General features: G+C 40.2%; 1 protein-coding gene across 4 annotated transcripts in view; it reads right to left on the bottom strand.

The window, feature by feature from the left end:
• The window catches only part of STAU1 (staufen double-stranded RNA binding protein 1), a 50,544-nt gene extending 36,648 nt beyond the window's left edge, over positions 1-13,896 (bottom strand). For 2 of the 4 annotated variants that reach the window (XM_054573622.1, XM_054573620.1), the window contains exons 1-2: positions 13,669-13,896; positions 3,401-3,471 (exon numbers count right to left, since the gene is read on the bottom strand). The gene's annotated coding sequence lies outside the window, so the exon portion shown is untranslated. The remainder of the gene's footprint in view (positions 1-3,400; positions 3,472-13,668) is intronic. The other 2 variants (XM_054573624.1, XM_054573621.1) reach the window with 1 other exon arrangement.
• Positions 13,897-20,564: the final 6,668 nt, after the last annotated feature.

Raw genomic sequence — 20,564 nt, 5'->3', positions numbered from 1 at the left:
CAGTAAATTGGGTTGTAAAGTGTGAAACACAAAGACTCCTCAGTTTTCTCCAGCACTGGAAACACCTTTGACTGTTAAGCCTCTGTTGTGCTGCTATTTCCCTGTCTCCTGCCTCCAGCACAGATGAGGTCCTTGGGTTTTGGGGTTTTTTTTTTCCTGTTTAAAGATCTTTAGACACCAATTCAGGAAAAAAAATTTATCTTATTCTCAAATCCTAAATTCATGAAGCAAGTATCAGCACTATAACACAAAGAGAAGTGATAAAACAGAATTATGGTAACTCTTTTGAAAAGACTCCTAATCCCAAGCCCCCACACTCCAACCCCTCCAGGGTCCTAACTTTGGCTTGGTGACACAAAAAAAATCTCATAAATACCAAGCCTTACATTGGCTGGCAGCTTCCATTTTACAAGTGCCAAGTACTTTTTAGTGGGTTGTGGGGAAGAGGAATATATGGGCACATCAACTCTACAAAAGCATTTTTAAAAAATTATACATGATGTGCTAAAAAATGACCAGGCAGAATATGCATATTCTTCACTAAGCAGTGACTCTGTCAAGCGTAGGCCATACTGAGTACAGTCTGAATGTTTTAATACACAAGGCATAATCTTCTAGAAATAGTTAACAGAGCTATCCGCACTAATGCTTAGTTTTATTCACTCTCAACTAACAGACTATTAAATCACTGTAGTATGACATAGCTACTTTAACAACTATGGAAAAACATCATCTTTTAATATCTAATTTTTTACTGGATTAACTTATGATTTATAATGAAACAGCTATACTTTTGTGTAACCAACACATCATTTTCCATTGTAATAGGTGATGTCTCCAAACAAAATGTTTAAAAAAAGAAAGAAGTCATTCCAATTCTAGACAAGATTTTAAGACAGCCACAAACATTTCACTAAATATCTCCCCGAAGCCCTTTATTAAATCTTGTGTAGTATGAGGACATAAATAGAAAGCAGTACTCCAGTTCTTGCCACAGTAAAGAACTAGCAGCATCAACAGCAATTTTAGGGAATATTCATTCAATGTTCAACAAAAATTTATTAAGCATTTACTACATATGAACCCTTATATGGTAAATTGTGCGTTCTCCAGTGATAAAAAGAATTAATCTGTTAAAACTTTTCCTCAAAGATACAGAAGAGACCTTTAAGCAACCAACTGTAAATCTATTCATCTGTTCTCTTTAATTTTTGAGAGGCTCCATTCTCAGAGAAACTTTGTCAACACCACCAAAAAAGTTAAGGAATAAACCACTTTTCCTACAGTAGCCTTGAAATACACCTAAAATACCTTTACATCCAACAGTTGTTTTCAAGACACTTTTCTGACACACCTTTCTAGCTGCAATACGGCTGCATGCTTTCTGCAAGTCAGCTCACTCTCCAACTCCACCCCTCATCGGTATCTGCCATCCCCTGTCCCCCAGGAAGAGCGATTCACTGACTCCAACAATTATCCAAACGCCTGTAGACAGGGCACCCACAAATATAAAAACATGGCAATCACTATTATACATAATTGTTTTCAAAAAGACAATGTCAATATCAAGTAAAGAACGTGCAATAGTAGACCCGTATGTCAAGCCACAATACTAAAATGTTCTTTAAAAGAAATATGACCAAACTACTTAAAAGAGGAAAAAACCCATTATGTACTTGGTGCTCAAGAGAAAGACACAGAAAAAGTGGTCCTGAGGAGGCACAATCACTTACAAGACAATAAAATCAGCCAAAAATAATGCCTGGAAACAACCCAGGCTGTTCAAGACCTCTGCATCCAGTACAAGTGACTGAATGTGGCCCCTGTCTCACAACTGGTTCTATGCCAACTAGGCAAGGGAGGATTTTCATTCCACACAAATATAACCACTGGGTGGTCCATTTAAAGAAACACTTCCTAAAAGAGAATTCATTATTAATTGTTTATCCTAGAAAAACCATCGCACTATACTGTGTACTAAAGTGGAAAAAAAAAAAAAAATTACCTCTTCAGCCTAACAAGCTGCAAACCGTAATTTCTCTTCTAGCTTTGAAACCTTATCAAGCTCCCCTCTTCCATTCCCTAGAGAAATTCTTAAAAATAACTAAATTTAAACACATTATTTTTGTAAACTCGAAGTGTTTTTAAAATCTAAAAGTACAAAAACATAGAAAAATGTTTTAAACCAACCAAAATAAATATCTATTTATAATATGGTAGAGATTTTTAAGAGTAATACCTTGTGACATATCCGTAAAAAGGGGCTTGGTTCAACATAACAGTTAACTAGGCTTTTCTTTTCAGAAAAGGGAAACTGTAGTCCGTACCCATGTGCCATGTACCTAGAAACATGACTGCATTTACTATCGTCTTTATGCAAAGCAGACCAGTGCCAAGACCCAGTTTCTAAGAAACCAGCCTTGCTGCTAAGTAGCAACCAACAATGTTAAATCAGACCAAACTTCTGAGTTGTGGCTTTCAGTTCTACTCCCAACTCAGAAAGCAATTATATGTCCAACTCTTAGCAATCCACTGCCCAGTGACTCGGTTTCTCCAAATGACTTTGTAACTGGATGTTTGACAAAACTGCAGCCCTAGCAATCTGAGAGTTAAGACCCTGAAGGAATCCTGCGACTCGGTAAGTTATTCAGTTCTTTGAAAAGAAAAGCCTTACACAAATTCATTGTAATGAGTATAAATCCATTCATTGGGTTTTGTACAACTTGTCTAATTTCCTTAATGCTTCAATTTCCTCATTCCAAAAGAAGCTGGGTTAACTTGTCTACTAATTCCCACCTCAGAGATATGATATGATAATGTGCTTTCAGCTCTTAGAGGGAAAGTGCTAAAAAACACAAAGCAGTGTCAATGCAAGTAGTATACTTTGCAGATAAAAGACTGTAAAATCCTAGGAACATTCTTATACCAATTTTTTGGTCTAGATGGTCACAAGCAGCCAGTGGTAAATGGACCTTGATTCCTAACCCTATCTCACAACGGTACACAATGTTGAATTAGTTCTACAGGTTTGAAAACCAAGTTTAATGTAAACAATCTGAGAAATCAGAGGCAAACTACAAAAGTTGCTATAACCAAGACACTTATTGACTGAATGACGTTAATGACAACTTCAGTGGTCAATTTTCACATCTCTTACACTTAAAGTATATGGCATTGCTGGCCAGAGGGTTTTACATTCTTGCCAACAATTTCCCCTGCACTTAATTACTTTCTAATTAAATCTCAAGAGTAAAAAGAAATTCGAACTGTATAAAATCTCTTCTGTTTCTCTAATATAACAGCCAGAAATAAAAGTCACTTTCCACACTAGTCACTGAAGAATTTAAAAATATTATGGATTATGAACAGGCCTGAAATTATACAGCCAAATTATGTGTACCTTAAAAAGAGGTGCTCCAGGAACAATGCTGTTTTGATTCAGATCTGAGAGGCTATGTGGTTAGAAAACTCCTGGAAAATAAGAAATAATAATTTACTAGAGGAGACCTTTTTCTGAAAATGAAGATATATATTGTTAAAGTTTGGGGGAAACCTAAAATTTACAAATAGGAAACCTTCCAAAAATATGATGTGATGGCTTGAAGCAGCTCACTGTAGAATCTACAAACGGCACAAACGCAAGAGACATGAACATAAGAGACAGTAGAAACCTCCTTTTCAGTTACTCCCTGATAAGAGAGCTGTGAATACCTAAGACTTATTTTTTTAAAAAAGAACCGGACATCATCTACTGCCTGATCACACAAGCCTAATTTTTAAACTTTTAACTACTGGCTAAATAATTATTTATGAATGTCCTTACCATGTGCTTATCAATGCAAATACAATTACACAAGAATTTTATAAAAAGGCACTTTGCACATAAATATTCTTACATCAAATTGCAAAATATGAAAAAGTACATTACTTCTAGTAAATCCAAATCAGAAGCCTTCTTTACAAATGGATTTCAAGTGATACAAGAGTTTAATTCTCAAACTCTCAGGTCTGCTTTATCTAGAGGTTCCCTCCTTTTTAAATGATAGTAGTCAATAGCAAATAGACTTCCTTACCTTGAGATGCTTTTTGCATTTTTACAACATAATTTTGTTCATTTCAATTTTTCACTGCCACTGTGACTTAATAAACAAAAAACCAGCTATTGACCATCCAAATGATTTTAAAAATAAAATCAGGTGCTCTATTTGCTTTACAGGATTTTAACAACTCAAGCTCTTTTTGTGAACAGTATACAATACTAACAATTTTCCAGTCTAGAACCCTTTGTGCCATAATTTGGCCCATTCAAAAGACTAGCATGAATGGAAACTGAGGCCTCTGAGTAGCCCACACAGAGGTCTATGACCACCCACCCAACAGAGCCCATGCCTTTTACCAAGGGGGCTTTCCTCAATTCAAACCCATCTATGCTGAACAATTATAGTACATTTTAGGTATCTAGGTTTCTAGCCCAAAACAGAAGTAATTAGATTGGAAACAAATGGAGCTGCTAAAGTCAGACATAACAAAAATGGTAAGAAACCACCACCAGGAACTCAAAGCAAAGTAAAAAAAAGGAGGGGAGAGCAGTATCAGTCTGCAAACATTTGGATTTCAAACATCTTTGCATAAGTCATAGCTTACATTCACATACACACTCACACTTCCATTAGTAAACATTTTTTGAAATCCTCCAAACATTTTCAAATGACAATCCAAAGCCATCATGATTATTACTAATATATGTATATAGCACTGCCTCCAAACAGCAGCAGAGAAAAAGACTGTGGGTTAAGTCCAATTCCCTTTCTTTCCCACTCAAGAAAGCATGCCATAATCCAAGAAAGTGAATTAAATTCATTGCTTTATTCATTCAGTAAATAATTATCGAACACCTACTATGTGCAGGCACTATTCTAGACATTGGGGAAAGAGGAGCACACAAATAAGATGTAGGCTCCGTCCTCGTTGACTTCACATTTGTATAGAAATAACCTTGAACCCAACACAAATTTAAATAAATAATTCACAGTGGCATTTTAATTAGCAGTAACAAATCATTTATAATACACATGACCTCATAACTAAGAAGACACAAGGGACCATGAAAGAGCTCTTGGCTGCAAAATGTTGACTTAGGGTAAGGGCAAACCAGCTAGCACACGGCCATTCGGGTATGGTGGACGGAGCTCTGAACTGGGGATTTGAGTTTGGATCCCAGCCCTGGTGCTCAGGTGAATAACCCTGACCAAGTTACTCCTGTAGGCCTCAACCTTTTAATGTATTAAATGGGGTTACCACCACCAATTTCATGATTAATAAAACAGTAACCATATGGTTCTTGAGTGAACTGACTGGTAATGTAAATAAAATACTTGTAAACTATGTGTGATATGCCATACCAAAGTTAACTTTTAAACATCACTTTCTTAGGATATACAGTAACTAATACTATAAGATAATATTAATAAATCACATTCGAAACACACTATTTATGAAAGAAGAAATGTAGCAAACTTAAAAAAAACCTCATTACCCCCAAAAGAAATTTTTTTACTTTATTCTTTTTTATGTTTGGTGCTTAAATTGATACATTCTCAGTTAACAGGGAAATTAATACCTAGAAATAGTCATACTCTAAATGTTGCAGACTGTAAAGGTTTGTTTTTCTACAAACTAGAAGGAAACTTATTTACCTAACTACATTTCACTGTCATCTAGGTAAAGGGTCATGGAGCCTTAATAAGCAGGTTGGTTAAACTGTGCAACAAAGAACATAATCAGACTTATCATTAAATATAAATTATCTTCTTTCTGACAGAGGAAGGGACTGCCTAGTATTTTGTACAAAATCACAATGGCATCAGCAGACAACAGCCTTATTTGTATCAGGGTGGAATCTGCAAGGATAGAAAATTCATGCCTCACTTAATTTTAACCTATAGAAAGCATGAACTTTAAAAAGGCAAAAATGTGAAAGAATCAGATAAAATCTAGTTAGATCACAAAGCTCATGCCTGAGGGAAGCCAATATAGTAACAATTTAAGAAGCATTATCTGTTCACTTCAACCCAAGAAATACACTTCCAACACCTTTTCATGATTAATGAGAACATGTATGTCATTAAAGACTACACAGTTACCTCAGTTAAGGTTAAACACAGAATGGAAATTCATACACCATCTCACTAAAGCTCCATATCCAAAGGCAGATTTAAGTTCATTGATCTAGCAGCCTTTTAAGGCTGGCCATAAGAGATGACTACTGCCTGGCAGACAAGCATAGAAGCTCCTTATTCAGAACACTACAGCCTTGCCTAGTGTGGCTCAGTGGCTTGAGTGCTGGACTGCAAAACAAAAAGTCACCAGTTCGATTCTCAGTCAGGGCACACGCCTGGGTTGCATGCCAGGTTCCCATTTGGGGGTGGGCGAGAAAACCAATCGATGTTTCTCTCCCTCTTTCTCCCTCCCTTCCCTTCTCTCTAAAAAAGAGTAAATAAATACAATCTTTAAAAAAAGAAGATGACGACGACAACCGCTGACTCAGAGAAATTGTTCAGAAGGCAGTTCAACACCAAAGAGAATGTTACACTAAATATGCCTAATACCGTTAGTCCTGAAATGGACCTTAGCAATGGCTCGGAGGCAATGAGAGCAACAACCATCTAATCCTAAAATTAATCTAGAAGCTCAGTTAACTCACTTTGAATTGAGCAGAATATTATAATTCTGAAGAAACTAATTTTCTTATCAACAACCTTGTGTATAGTTAATGAATCATTTTTAAGAAACTTCATGAAGGATTATAGCAATAATTTAGGGGAAAGCCTCCTTCAACACAAAAATTACTAAAACATCCTCTTCCCCATTTTCTAAGTATTTTCCCCAAACCTTTGAATCAGCTCAAAAGTTTTAATTTGACTGCAGCAATCTATTACAACAAACAAAAATAAACTGTAAATCTTCAAACTAGTGCAAGGAAATGACAAATAGGTTTCATTTTGAAAACTGAGTATTACTAAATCAGACTTTTTTCTCCCCCCAAAATTGGCCCCAAGTCCTAATAAACAAAATCCATCCTGGCTGCCACGGGTGGGAGAGGGAGAGAATGAATTATCCTAACAAAAAGCACCTGAGCATATTTAGCGCTAACGTGTGGTTTAGTGGAAAGAGCTCTCAGGACTCCACTCGTTATTTGGCCTCCCAGACACACCTCAGTGTCTTCAGCAATCATGACCCTTCCTTTGCAAAGACATTTGCAAGCATAAGAAATACAACATAACACATAATTTTATTAACCAATATCACCCCAATAAATTCAATTTAAAAAAGAATACAACATAGAGTGTCTACTTCAACTCTTGGCACAAGAAGAGCTCAATGAAGAGCAGCTTTTATATTATTAGTTAAATTCAATCTGACCTTTCAGATTCCTTTCCTGCATCAAATAACCCTCACCCAGTAATCCTAACCTGGCACATGATAAGGAAGGGCTCAATAAATAGTAGCAAATGTTATTATCCAGCAAATTCACTAATCCTGTGCTCAGTCACATAAACATCTATAAATATAAACTTATAGTTACACACCACTTGTAAAAACAAATACTTTAAATGGGAAGAGAGAACATGCTGACTAAATCAACCTACTCACTGGGCAACCAGTCCTAAAGCTACATCAGATAGAGAGAAAATCTGATTTAGGGAAAAGATACCAGGACACTTAAATAGATTTTCTTAGATTTTGTAGTCTGGTAGACATGACCAAAACAACAACAACAAAACAAAACCCTCTAGGACAGTCATGACCTCTGTATCATGTTATAATAGAATCATCTATTTTGCTTGTATTACTGTTACAAACTCACGAAGTCATCCCACTTCTCTCCCAAACCAGATTCCAGATTAAATCGAATCAAATGAACCACAGATGTAATATTTAGAAGACTAATTTTTAATCAAAAGCAAATACTTTCTTGAATAGATTTTCCTATTTTTGCTCTCAGTGAGTATATTTTGAGTGCCCTGAATACACTCCTTTAACAAATAAACAAATGTGTGTAATTCCAGAAAACATAATTAAATCTGCAGAGAATTTGCTTCTACTTCCACTTTTCTGGTGACATAAATCACTTTTATTATACATAAATTTTATTTACCACCAAGAGAATGTAAATATTTTTAAAATACGTTAAGCTATTTGCAGTAAGTTCGTAACTTCACTATTTTTGAATTAATAATTTTCTTTCGGACAATGTTTTAGTTCAGAGCATTAAGTTGTGTGCAAAACAGATATCCAAGCCATCATCCGGAGGCATTTAAAATCACCACAGCTATATGTTTTAACCCTATTTTCTCCTTAGTAGGTGAAAACATAGGATTTAGTCAACTTTATTCAAGCTCTGTAATACTTGATTTATCAATAGGCACATCTTGGTGCAAAAATTCATTAAATCGCTTCCTTCAAAAAGCAGAGTTCTGGAGCCAAAATAAAACTTGAAACACCCACAAAGCTTTTAAAAGATCTAGGAATACCTTACAGAGCTGTCTCAATTTCAAATTAACTGTGGTAAATATGCATGCTGAAGTATTTAATAAGCTGATGTTGCAGTTTATTTTGAAACAAATCAAAAAATAAAATGGATGACTAAAAGAGATAAACAGATGAAATACAGGTGATAAATCAAGTGTAGTAAAATGTTAATGGCAGAGTGTAGGTGATAAATGCAGGGGTAACATTAAAATCCTTTAAATTTTGTTATATATTTGAAATTGTTCATAATAAAATATTTGGTAAAAATAACCAAAGCAACCATGTCTTCTCATTGTTCAATCTCTAACTTGTAAATTATATTTTGGGGACTAAAATAAATGCTACGGTATTGATTTTGATAAAGTTTTATTTAAGGAAAAGTGCAGATAGAAAATTACACCAGAAGCATATTAACCCCAAAGGTCTCCATCACCAAAAGTTAATTTAAAACAACCTGTCACAGGTCTAGTAAAAAACAAAATGTCATAAAACTCTCTAAAAACTTCTGAAGGCTCCAAAATCCCATTCTGAGAGAAAGAAAGCAACGCCAAAAGCTCTCATTTGAGGGTAGAAGTATACATTTCCCCAAATTGAGCAATTCTGTGTCACTAAGTTGGACAACAAATAAGATGATCCAGTTTGCAAGCTCATAAAAACAAGGCCCAGGCTCTGAAGAAGTAACTCAGTTGCAGTGTGTCAACCCAACATAACAAGATTGTGGGTTCAATCCCCAATCAGGGCACATACAAAAATCAACCACTGAATGCACAAATAATAAATGAAACAACAAATCAATGTTTCTCTCCTCCCTCCTTCCCCCCCCTAAAAATCAATAAATAAAAAATAAGAATAGCCCCAGCTGGCGTGGCTCAGTGGATTGAGCGCCGGCCCGTGAAGCAAAGGGTTGCCAGTTCAATTCCCAGTCAAGGCACAAGCCTGGGTTGCGGGCCAGGGCCCCCTTTGGGAACTGTGTGAGAGGCAACCACACATTGATGTTTCTCTCCCTTTCTCCCTCCCTCCCCTTCTCTCTGAAAATAAATAAAATCTTTTTAAAAAACAAAGTCTTATTTTAGAGGTGAGCCAGCACCCCACTGCTGGCTGCCAACCACAAAATTAAAAAAAAAAAGGCCCCATGACATCCCACAAAAAATTACCTTTTTAATGACAGCTTCATCTTTATACTGGTAAATTTCACTCCATCCTGTAAAAGGGCATCATAGGAAGTTGCCCTGAAAGCTGAGTCCCACTCTGTGCCTCCTACGTTAAATGCTTCTTCATTGTTTTATGGGGAACAGGCTAGATGAAGCAGCACAGGACAGTCCCATGTTTAATGATTACACCCAGAATAATGTTAATGACTGGACTTCAGAATTGGAGGAGGGGAGGGAATTCTATGAGTCATGCTCATTTCTAAACTTAAGGTAATCAGTATATATGAGTTTTCAGGACGAATTTTAAAAGAGAGCAATTTAACCTGAACAAACTGTACAGTATTTAGGGCTACAATTCCAAAAACGTAAAAGTTTTACTTGAAGCCTACTGGGAAGCACTAAGCATTTTTTTAAATTTATTTTTTAATTGTTGTTCAATTACAGCTGTCCCCATTTTAGCACAAAGCATTTTTTGAAGGACTTTATTTTATTTTCAGAGAGAGGGGAAGGTAGGGAGAAAGAGATGGAGAGAAACGTCAATGTGTAAGAGATACATCAGTCTCTCACACACTCCCAACAGGGGACCTGGCCTGCAACCCAGGCTTGTGTTGTGCCCTAACTGGGAATCAAACCAGCAACTTTCTGGTTCGCAGGCTGGCATTCAGTCCACTGAGCCACACCCGCCAGGGCTAGCACTAAGCATTTTTTTTTAAATAAAATACATTTTGTGTCCTTTCTTAGATACCAAATTGGTTTCTTCCCCTAAGTTAATTTTTAAAGGTTTATTTATTTATTTTTAGAGAGAAAATAAGAAAAACAGAGAGGGAGAGAAACATCAACATATGGCTGCCTCTCATGCGCCCCCTACCGGAGACCTGGCCTGCAACCCAGGCATGTGCCCTGACTGGGAATCGAACCAGCGGCCCTTTGGTTCTCTGGCCGGCATTCAATCCACTGAGCCACACCAGCCAGGGCACCCTAACTTAATTTTAAGAGATATGGATAACCTTCCTCATCTCCTAGGTTGTAATAACTGAAACAGAAGATACATTTTCACGTACCTGATCAAGCACAAAAATAAACCTACACAACTGAAATAACAATGTCACATGTCTAAAAGCTGGAAACTGTTCATGACCAGAAATGTGAAAATTAAGTAATAATGACAAACAATATTCCTGTCAACTTCCATTCTAGGAAAGAAAGAAAAACATGAATATCTATGCTATGAATTCATACTTACTAAATTTGTAAATACAGCAGATAGGGAGATGCGGGTCCTTGGAAAATAATTCTACAAGAGTTTTGGAATAAAATACTTTGCTTAATTCTTTTAAAAAATATATATATTTATTTATCTTTAGAGAGTGGGGAAGGGAGAGAAAAAGACAAGGAAAGAAAGGTAACTGACTGCCTCTCAAACACCCCCAACAGAGAACCTGGCCTGCAACCCAAGCATGTGCTCTGACCAGGAGTAGAACCAGCAACCTTTCGCTTTACAGGACGACGCTCAACCAACTGAGCCACGCTGACCAGGGCTCCTTTGCTTAATTCTTAACCTAAGGTGATAGCAGCATATTTACACAAGAACTATACAGAAATTTTGAAAGTTATTATGAATTATTAACTGCTGTTTAACTTTGACACAGTTATTCTCCATTAAAAGCGGTTTAACAGGTCTCTCCACCAAAACAGGCTTGGGGGTGTCTGTTTTCTGACTGCTCTTCAATTATAGTCATTACCAGCTTAAGAATTGTTGTTTTTGTACATAAAGCAGAAAGGAAGTACTTTTGTATATGACTTTGAAGGGGGTAAACACTGAATCAAGAGCTAATTTGGCTGCACATTTTCCCCCCTGCTGTATAGCAATCATGTAGAAGGATGAGAAGCCCAGCAAACAAAATGAGAATTGTAATTCTACTAAAATGTAAATTTTGTGACAAATTAAGAGTTTGGGGCAATCTGGTAAAATTATATGTTTAGGATTTGTTTCAAAATAACCCAGTCTGGGGGACAGGTACTACATGAAACAAGATTGACTCCCAGCTATAAGTTAACAATTGTCAAAGCTGAGTGACCAATATTTGGGGATTCTCTATACTACTCAACTTTTGTATGAGTTCCATAATAAAGTTGGGTTTTTTTTTAAATTAGGTTATCTACTGCAATATTAAAACATCATTTCCCAAACATTACAATTTTCAATTATATCTTCTGTTGCTTGTGTAATTTTTTGCTTTAAAGAGTCATCCAAACAAAGATTTTAAACTAGAAATGATGGCAAGACTGTGTGTCAGAAAATTCTAAGTAAATGTCAAAACCAGGGAGGCCACTTTGCATTATGTGTGTTATTAGGATGGGTGTAAATCAAAAACAGTTTAAGAAAATTTACCTAAAATGATCCAAAGTACAGGAGAGTCATTCAATAGAACGCACACATCTTAACCTTTTGTAAATTTGAACTTCCATGAGTTGCATTTCTTTAATGAAGGGTACACCTAAACAACTAAGTACAGAATTCAAAGAAACGCAGTATCCTTAAAGTTGCTGCTTTATAAATCCCACCTGTCACCAGGATGAGTGAAACTACTCCCTCAACAATCCAACTGTATTTTTAGTTTGTACTTCAACAAGCAGCAACGTAATTTACATTGGGTAAGCACACCGAATCCTGAAAGCCCAAAATCAACCAAAAAAATCTAGTTTAACTCTCTTTCCATCATCCATCACCCTCTAAACAATTACAGCTACAAACAGAAGGGAAGAGTGACCTTAAAAACGTCCCCAGAGCTAAAGAACAGGGGCAGAAGAGACTGAAGCACACAGCTTCACCGGAACAGAAGAAAACTTCCACATAAGCAATACTGCGACACGGAGGTGGGGCAAGGGCTTAAAAGGAAAGTCGGCCAACAAGGAGGAGGGAATAAAAGCACAGCTGCAGTGAAAAAAAAAAGTTAGAAGTTAGAGATGTAGCGCGAGAAAGGACAGACATTTTCCAGCTTTGTACACCACCCCCCCTCCAGGGCCTGACACACAGCAAGTACTCCAAAAAGGTTTGCTGGACGCAAGGAAAGCTTCTGCCAGCAACTTTCCCAGGAATGGACTGTCAACAAGAAGCCGGATGACGGCAGGAAAACAGGGAGCTGGTGAAAATCTTGCGGTTGGCTCAGACGAAGAGATGGAAATAACAGCATCTTTTACAGGCTGCCTACTCACAGAGTGTCCCAATTAAACGTACCCCCCTTTCAGATACGAACCACCCAAAACAATAAAACGGCGCTGGAAGCGGGCACACTGAACATTTCTGCCGCTAAGGAAATTCAAACGGGGAGGTAGGTCAACTTCTGTCCACTCTACCTACTAAGTTATAGCATAATATCACGCTAATAAATTATGCAGACGGTTTAATGGGACACGCTGTGGGTCTGGCACTTTGATAAGCACTTTGCACGCCCCAATTCACTGAACCTTAACAGCCTTAAGAGGCAGGGGCGGCATTAGCCCGTTTTCCCAAACAAGACACAAAGAGTTTAAGTGACTTGCCCAAAGGGGCACAGCTGGGATTTGTACCCGCGTTGGACACCTGGGCAATGCTCCTAATTACTACGCTACAGACCCGGCAGGGGACATTTAGGTGCGGCGAACCTCAAGAACTTGAAGCGGAGACCCTCTGCCCCCGCCACGGGAACCGCTTCGGCATCGCCGCGCGCGAGCAGGAATGGGGAAAGGCGGCGTGGCACCTGTTTCTGGCCCCAACAAGGGGTGGAGGGACTAGAAGCGGCCAGGGTCCAGGCCGCGGGGCGCCCCGACGCGGGGGGCGCGGGAGGACCCGCCTCCTCCGGAGAGGCCCCGCGGGCTGAGAGGAGGCCCGCGGAAAGAGGCCGGGTACGCAGTCCCGCCAAGGCCTAGTCCCCCACTCACCGCCCACCTCCCCGCGGCCGCGGCGCCCGCGTGGGCTCCGTCAGGCCCGGCCCGGCCGCCTCACCTGGCTGCTGCCCGGAGCTCGTCCCCCGACCGGCGGTCCTGGGCGGCGGCGGCGGCGAGGAGGAGAAGGAGGAAGGAAGAAGGGAGAGAAGGAAGGGACGGCTGGAGGGAAGAGGCGGAGTGGCCGCGGAGAAGGCGGGCGCCGCCGGGCCGGGGGTCAGAGGAAGGGGTAGCTAAACCAGACACGGCCGCCGCGGGCGCAAACGCTGAGAAGCCGCTCCGGCGGCCCGCAGCTCGGCAGGAAGTGACGGGGGAGGGGCCTGTGCCCGCCCCCAGTCCCCGGCTGCCTCCCTGCTCGGCCCCACCCCCCCGTCCGGGAGCCGGACCACAAGTTCCGGCGGGCGCTGCGGCTACAAATGCATTCGCAAGGCACGCCGGGAGCTTAGCCGGCTGGGGCCAGGTCTCTCTTAAGCCGCCTAGTCCCGCCGTGGCCCCTGCTGGGAGTTGTAGTTCAGCCAGGAGATGTGGGCTGCCCTGGGGAAGCGGGGCTGGCCTTTTCTTCTTTCCTCCCGCCCCCCCCCAGTCGTTCTTCCGGTTTTTCTCTCCGTCCTTCTTTTCGCCGACCTCGGTTCCACCTTTTTATCTTTCCCTCAAGTCCTCCTCTCGTAACTGTTTATTAAACGCCTGTCGTGTGTGTATAGAGCTGAGAATATGGTAGTAAAGAGACAGACAAAAATCCCTGCCCTCATGGAGCTTCCGTTCTAGTGGGGGTAAAACACAAAAATAAAATCGGTAACTTTTATAGTGGGTTAAAAGGCAAGAAGTGCCAGATTACTATTTCTCTCACACAGCTCTAGATAAACTAAGTGCATTTTAGCAGCCACCTTCAATGGCATGTTGGGGTTTGGGGATGGGGAATCTTTGACCTCTAGAATCACACAGGGAAGAATAACGCAGCTTTGTGACAGGTCCAGGAAACTGAGCAAAGGACCCGCAGATATCCAGGCCTCCTCTCACCTGCTTCCCTACTTTTCTTTTTTTAGATTTTATTTATTTTTCTTTTTAGAAAGAGGGAGAGGGAGACCGGCAGGCAGACAGACATGTGCAACCGGCTGCCTCTTTGCATGACCCCAACTGGGTACCCAGCTCACAACCCAGGCATGGGCTGCGGCGGAACCGAAGCAGTGACCCTTCCATTTTTAAGAGGACACCCAACCCATTGAGCCATACCAGTCAGGGCTGCTTCCCTGTTATTGGAAAAAGTTTATTTTCTCTCTTTCTGCCTTTTTCAATCCAACTGTTGTTCAATCTTCCTTTCTAAGGCAGCATAATTTAATTTGTGTAAGTTCACAATACGAGGTGCTGTGACTGAAGGGGCCTCTCCAAACAATTCTTTGGGACCTTGCCTCAGCCACAGAAGACTCTTTTCCATGGATCAGGGCTCCTTAATTTGCTTCTCGTAAATTCATTGAAACTTAATCTCAGGACACCAATAACAAAGGACTTTCACTGTCCTTCAGTACCCATCCAAGACAGTACTAAACAATAACATTCAGATATCGTCCAGCCTTCTACTGAAGGCGAATTTCTTTTCTTTCTAACTTCCAAGCTGGATGATCCCACAGCTCGCCTGAGCAAAGGAACAGACATGGAGGTGTTTCCCAAAGATGCAGAGGTGAACCCAAAGCTGGGATCCCTGCACAATCATACAATCTCTTCAAAGGTTTTGTAAAGGTAGAAGGTGGTGTTCTGACCCACTTTACTATCCTCCGTGAGAACTCAGGTAATGAGCCTTTGACTACCAGTCTTAACTTTTTTCCCTTACTCCATGCATTGAGGGAGAGATCACTTTTTTTTTAATGCAGACTTTCGATTTTATTCCATGGCTTGGACCTTGTACAGGTGGGCCTCTGTATCCCTCTTAGTTAAAATGGGAGCAACGATTTCCTGTGTTACCCAAAAATCATAAGAATTAGTAGAGCTTGATACCCTGTCTCATCTTCTCCACCTGAAGAAGGATAGAATTCTCCTTAGTGTTGTGATGTCCTAAGTGTGGCGCTCTGAGCAGCCCTGGCTACTATCTGCTCCTGTTAGTGACTGAACACCTGTTCCAGGGTCAGGCATCATTACAGCACTTTGTTACCCACCCCCCCACCCCCACCCCCACCACTGATCTTCTTATGGTTTACACAGTTCGTTGTTTTCCAAGATGTCATATATATAGTTGGAATGGGGCAGTATAGTCTTTTAAGATTGGCTTCTTTCACTTAGTAATATGCATTTAGGCTTCCTCCATGTCTTTTCATGCCTCAATAGCTCATTTCTTCTCCTATTTTTAATAGATACGTTAATTTTTAGATAAAAACCAATTTCTCACAGGGATTTTATGAGATTTGTGTGTTCCCATTCCTTGTTCCAAATACATATAATTTATCCTCTGGGAAGGAACACACAGAATTACTATAGTCATAGTGTCTTCTGTCTTCTTTCTATAGAAAAGTAAGTACTTCTATTATTTGGCAAGAGTCAAGAAGTCTTTATATCCCCAGAAGAGAATATGACTGGCAATCTCTATGTACAAATGGAGAAAAACAAATCTCAGTAACCCACTCCTGAACCCCAGCCAGCCCCATGGCTAACCTATGCCTCTAACCACTATTCCTTAGTTATACAAAGTGAGAGTTCAGAGTCATTTTCAAAAACAAGGAGTATTAAATCTTCAGATTGTTGTTTTTATTTTCTCTCTTTTTCTTCTGTGTTTTTAGTTTTAATTAGTTGCTATCATTATAATAGTCACATAATAACCTGGCTTTGTATCATCTCTTTAAAAATTAGGCAGCCCTGACTGATGTGGCTCAGTGGGTTGGGCATCGTCCCACAGATCAAAAGGTCGTCTGTTCAATTCCTGGTCAGGGCCCATGCCTGGGTTGCAGGCCAGGTTCCCTGGCTGGGGGCATGAGAATGGCAACCGATCAATGATTCTCTCGTGCATTGATGTTTCTCTCCCTCTCTTTCTCCTTCCTTTCCCCTCTCTCTAAAAATAAATAAATAAAAGTCAGGCAGATTGGGCTGCACAGAGCCTGTGGGTGGTAGTTGCTCCCTGAAAATGGACATTCTTTTCATTTCACCACAGTCCCCACTCTGCCCACATCTCTCATTTATATTACTTTCCTGTTTGTTGACATTTAAGTTTGCAATACCTGGTCAACTGTGTAACTGCATGGGCTGAAGGCTGGTCTATGGAGTTGAAAACTTGTCAGGAGCACAAAGAATTTCCAAATGCAGTTGTGATAAATACAGGAAGAAAAGGTACATGGTGTCATGGGGGCCGTTATTAGCATCCTGAAGCACTATAGTTGTGGCAAAGATTTAAAGGATATGAAGGCGGTAACAGGGCAAAAGCAATGACAGAAGTGTTCTAAGTAGTCCAAGTAGGGTGGAAGGCGTGTGCAAAACCCTATGTCAGGACAGCATGTGGCCCGGGCTCCAGCTGCTATTGCTACCAAACAAATCACACCCAAGTTTAGTGGCTTAAAAGAACAGCAATAATTTTATATCTCTCATAGATGGGGGTCAGGAATTCAGAAAGAGTTTGGCTAAGTTCTTCTAACTTGGGATCTCTAACATAGAAGCTGGACCACCAGGGGATAGAGCACCTAGGCTTTGGCTGGGTCCCTTTGGGCCTATCCATGTGGTCTCTGCATGGGCTAGTTTGCGCTTCCTCAGGGCCCTCCAGTTGTTAATCTGGAATAGTCAAACGATACTTAAGCTGCAGTGGAATGGCAGCTGAAGACTTCAAGAGGGAGTATCCCAAAGAGCAAGGCAGAGCTGCATTGTGTTGCCTTGTGTGACAGTGTTGGAGGTCACACAGAGCCCTGTCCACTGTGACTTACTGACTACAAGCAAGACACAAGCCATCCAGACCCAAGGGCAGGGGCATTAGACTCAACTTCCTGATGGAGGAGTGGAAGTGGCAGGTCTGGAGCTTAGAGGAAAGGCAGGGCTGGAGGCACAACCTGAGAGTATCATTTGGGAGGTAATCAAAGCCTCGGGTGTGGTTTTCGGTGGCTGTTAACACCTGACAAATTATTTCTGTTCTACTCTCACACAACTTTGCATCTTTATACAATAATTATTCAATTATTTGCTGTGTTTGCTCTGTTTGGCTAGGACTATGCAATCAATGTCCATGAGGGCAGGTACACTATTTTAGTCACCATGGTGTCTCTGGCCCCTAACACAGGGCCTAGTACACATAAATGTCCATTAACTGCTGATGAACTACAGCCTCTCTTATCTTTGCTGAATCCCTAAAAAACAAGGAACACCTGTCGGATTGATTGGTGTATGTCAAGGTCACCAATACTATGCGTTGCAAGGGGAAACAAGGTTGAGAACTACTTGTTAGTCTAGATGAGTAATCCTCAAGATTATTTGAGGCGGACTGCTTCCCTAAGGCTTATTTCAGCATTTTAGGGTGGCAACAGTTACAAGATATAATGGAAAAAAAAGCCCTGACTAGTGTGGCTCAGCGGATTGAATGTCAGCTTGCAAATCAAAAGGCTGCCAATTCGATTCCCAGTCAGGGCACATGCCTGGGTTGCGGGCCAGTTAGGAGCATGCAAGAGGCAATCAATTGATGTCTCTATTACACATTGATGTTTCCCCCCTCTCTTTCTCCCCCTTCCCCTCTCTCTAAAAATAAATAAATAAAATCTTAAATATATATAATTTAAAAAGGTATAATGGAAGGCCCCACTTACAAAGCAATTAAAAAATTCCTAGGAATAAACTTTACAGTAACAATGCACAATATCTGTGTGGAGAAAAAATTTTAAGTTTACAGAAGGATTCAGAAAAAAAACTTGAAATAGAAACATAAGTTATGTTCTTACCAGCAAGACTGTGTGTCATTAAGATAGACATTTGATGAGATCACAATAAAAAGACAAACAGGATTTTGTTTGGAATTAGATGTTGGAATTGGAGGTTTTGTTTGGAACCATGTCTAAAAGTCTTTTAAAAAATTGTTTATTTATCCACATAGCTTTTCATGTCTCTTTAGTTTACAAGTGGAAATGCAACCAGATTTATCTATTTATTTTTTATACTCACCTTAGGACATGCTTATTGATTTTAGAGGGGCGGGGGGAGGGTGTGAGGGAGAGAAACATCGACATGAAAGAAATCTTGCCTCTCACATGTGCTGGACCAGGACCAACCCACAACCTAGACATGTACCCTGACCAGGAATCAAACCCATGACCTTTCAGTTTTGGGGACAATGCTCTAACCGAGTTCACTACAGGAAGGGCACCTGCAGCACTGCTCCAAGGTACAGGATGAGTTGGAACTGGTTCCTGCCCTCCAGAGCTCATGTAGCCAAAGTTGACATAAGGTCTATTTGAATGAGCAAACACTGTGTACAGACGTCATATACACCTGAAAACAATTCAAAAACACATAAAGACATTCACTCGCTAGTTTATTCATCTAGTATTTACTGAATGCCTACTAATTGCCAAGTGCTGTATTAAGCACTAGGGATAGAGCAGTGAACAAGATAGGCAAGGCCCTCACCATTTTGGAGCTCACATCCAGTATAAGAGACTATAAAAAGTTCGCCAAATAAGTAAATATAACGATCTCGAAGAGTGCTAAGTGCTGTAAGGAAATAAATATGAATGAGGTAGAGAGTGACTGCAGGATGGGCACTGCTGGTTTACATGCTGCTCAGAGAAGGACTCTCCAAAGAAGTTCCATTTGAGCTGACACCTGAGGATAAGAAAGAGCCAGACATGAACTGAATGGAGGGAACAGCATTTCAGGCAGAGGGAAGCCTGTGCAAAGGTCTTAAAGGTGGGAGGGAGACCAGCTTGTGTAAAAGGAAGGAGGCCAGTGTGGCTGGAGTACAAGAAACAAGGTGGAGAGCAGCAATAGAAGCTCTAGGAGTTGGAAGGGCCTAGGTCATGTTGCCTGTCCAGAGGAGTCAGGATTTTAACCTAAGTGCGTTGCAGTGTTTAAGCAGGGGGCCAAGGCAACATGATTCGGATTTTTAAAGACCTCTCCGTTGCCCTGACTGGTGTGGCTTAGTGGGTTGGGCATCATCCTGCAAACACAAAGGTGGCTGGTTTGATTCTCAGTCAGGGCACATGCCTAGTTTGTGGGCCAGGCCCCCAGTAAGGGGTGCCTGAAAAGCAACCACACATGGATGCTTCTCTCCCTTCCTCCCTTCCCCTCTCCAAAAAATAAATAAAATCTTAAAAAAAAGAAAAGAAAATCAATCAAAATTACACCTATTTTTTTTGTCAGATCGACAAAAAATATACTTTTTGGTGTGCTGCAGAATTTTCATAATTAGTTTATGTGTGCCATGAGACGAAAAAGGTTAAAAATTGCTGGTCTAGGAACTAACATTCAATGAAGTGGCAGGAGGTGTTCTTCATTCACCTCTGTGTCTGAATCCAGGGCATGAAACTTGCCACCATCACAACCACCATTAAAATAAATCTGAGGCTATAATTAAAAAAACATTTTTTTTTTAAAAAGGAAAATAACAAATAACGGTAAGGATGTGGAGAAATTGGAAACTTCATACCTTACTAGTGGGGATGTAAAATAATGTAGTCACTGAAGGTAAACAGAATTTTCATATTTCCTAGCAATTTCACTCTTAGGTATACATGTACACCCAAAGGAACTGAAAAGAGGGACTCAAATTTATCCTTGTATGTCAATGTTCATTGCAGCAGTATTCACAATAGCCTAAAGGTGAAAACAACCCAAGTGTCCATCAACAAAAAAGTGGATAAACAAAATGTTGTACAGAACTACGACAAAACATTATTTAGCCATAATGAAATTCTGATACATGCTTCCACATGAACCTTGAAAGCAGTATGCTAAGTGAAATAAGCCAGACACAAAAGGACCAATATTGTATACTGCAACTCATAT

This window comes from Pteronotus mesoamericanus, unplaced genomic scaffold, assembly GCF_021234165.1.
Source record: "Pteronotus mesoamericanus isolate MK-2021 breed Mesoamerican mustached bat unplaced genomic scaffold, CSHL_Meso_final contig_25, whole genome shotgun sequence".
In the NCBI taxonomy this organism is placed as follows: Eukaryota; Metazoa; Chordata; class Mammalia; order Chiroptera; family Mormoopidae; genus Pteronotus; species Pteronotus mesoamericanus.
Note: the sequence above shows the minus strand (reverse complement) of the source record. Positions and strands in the feature narration are given on the sequence as shown.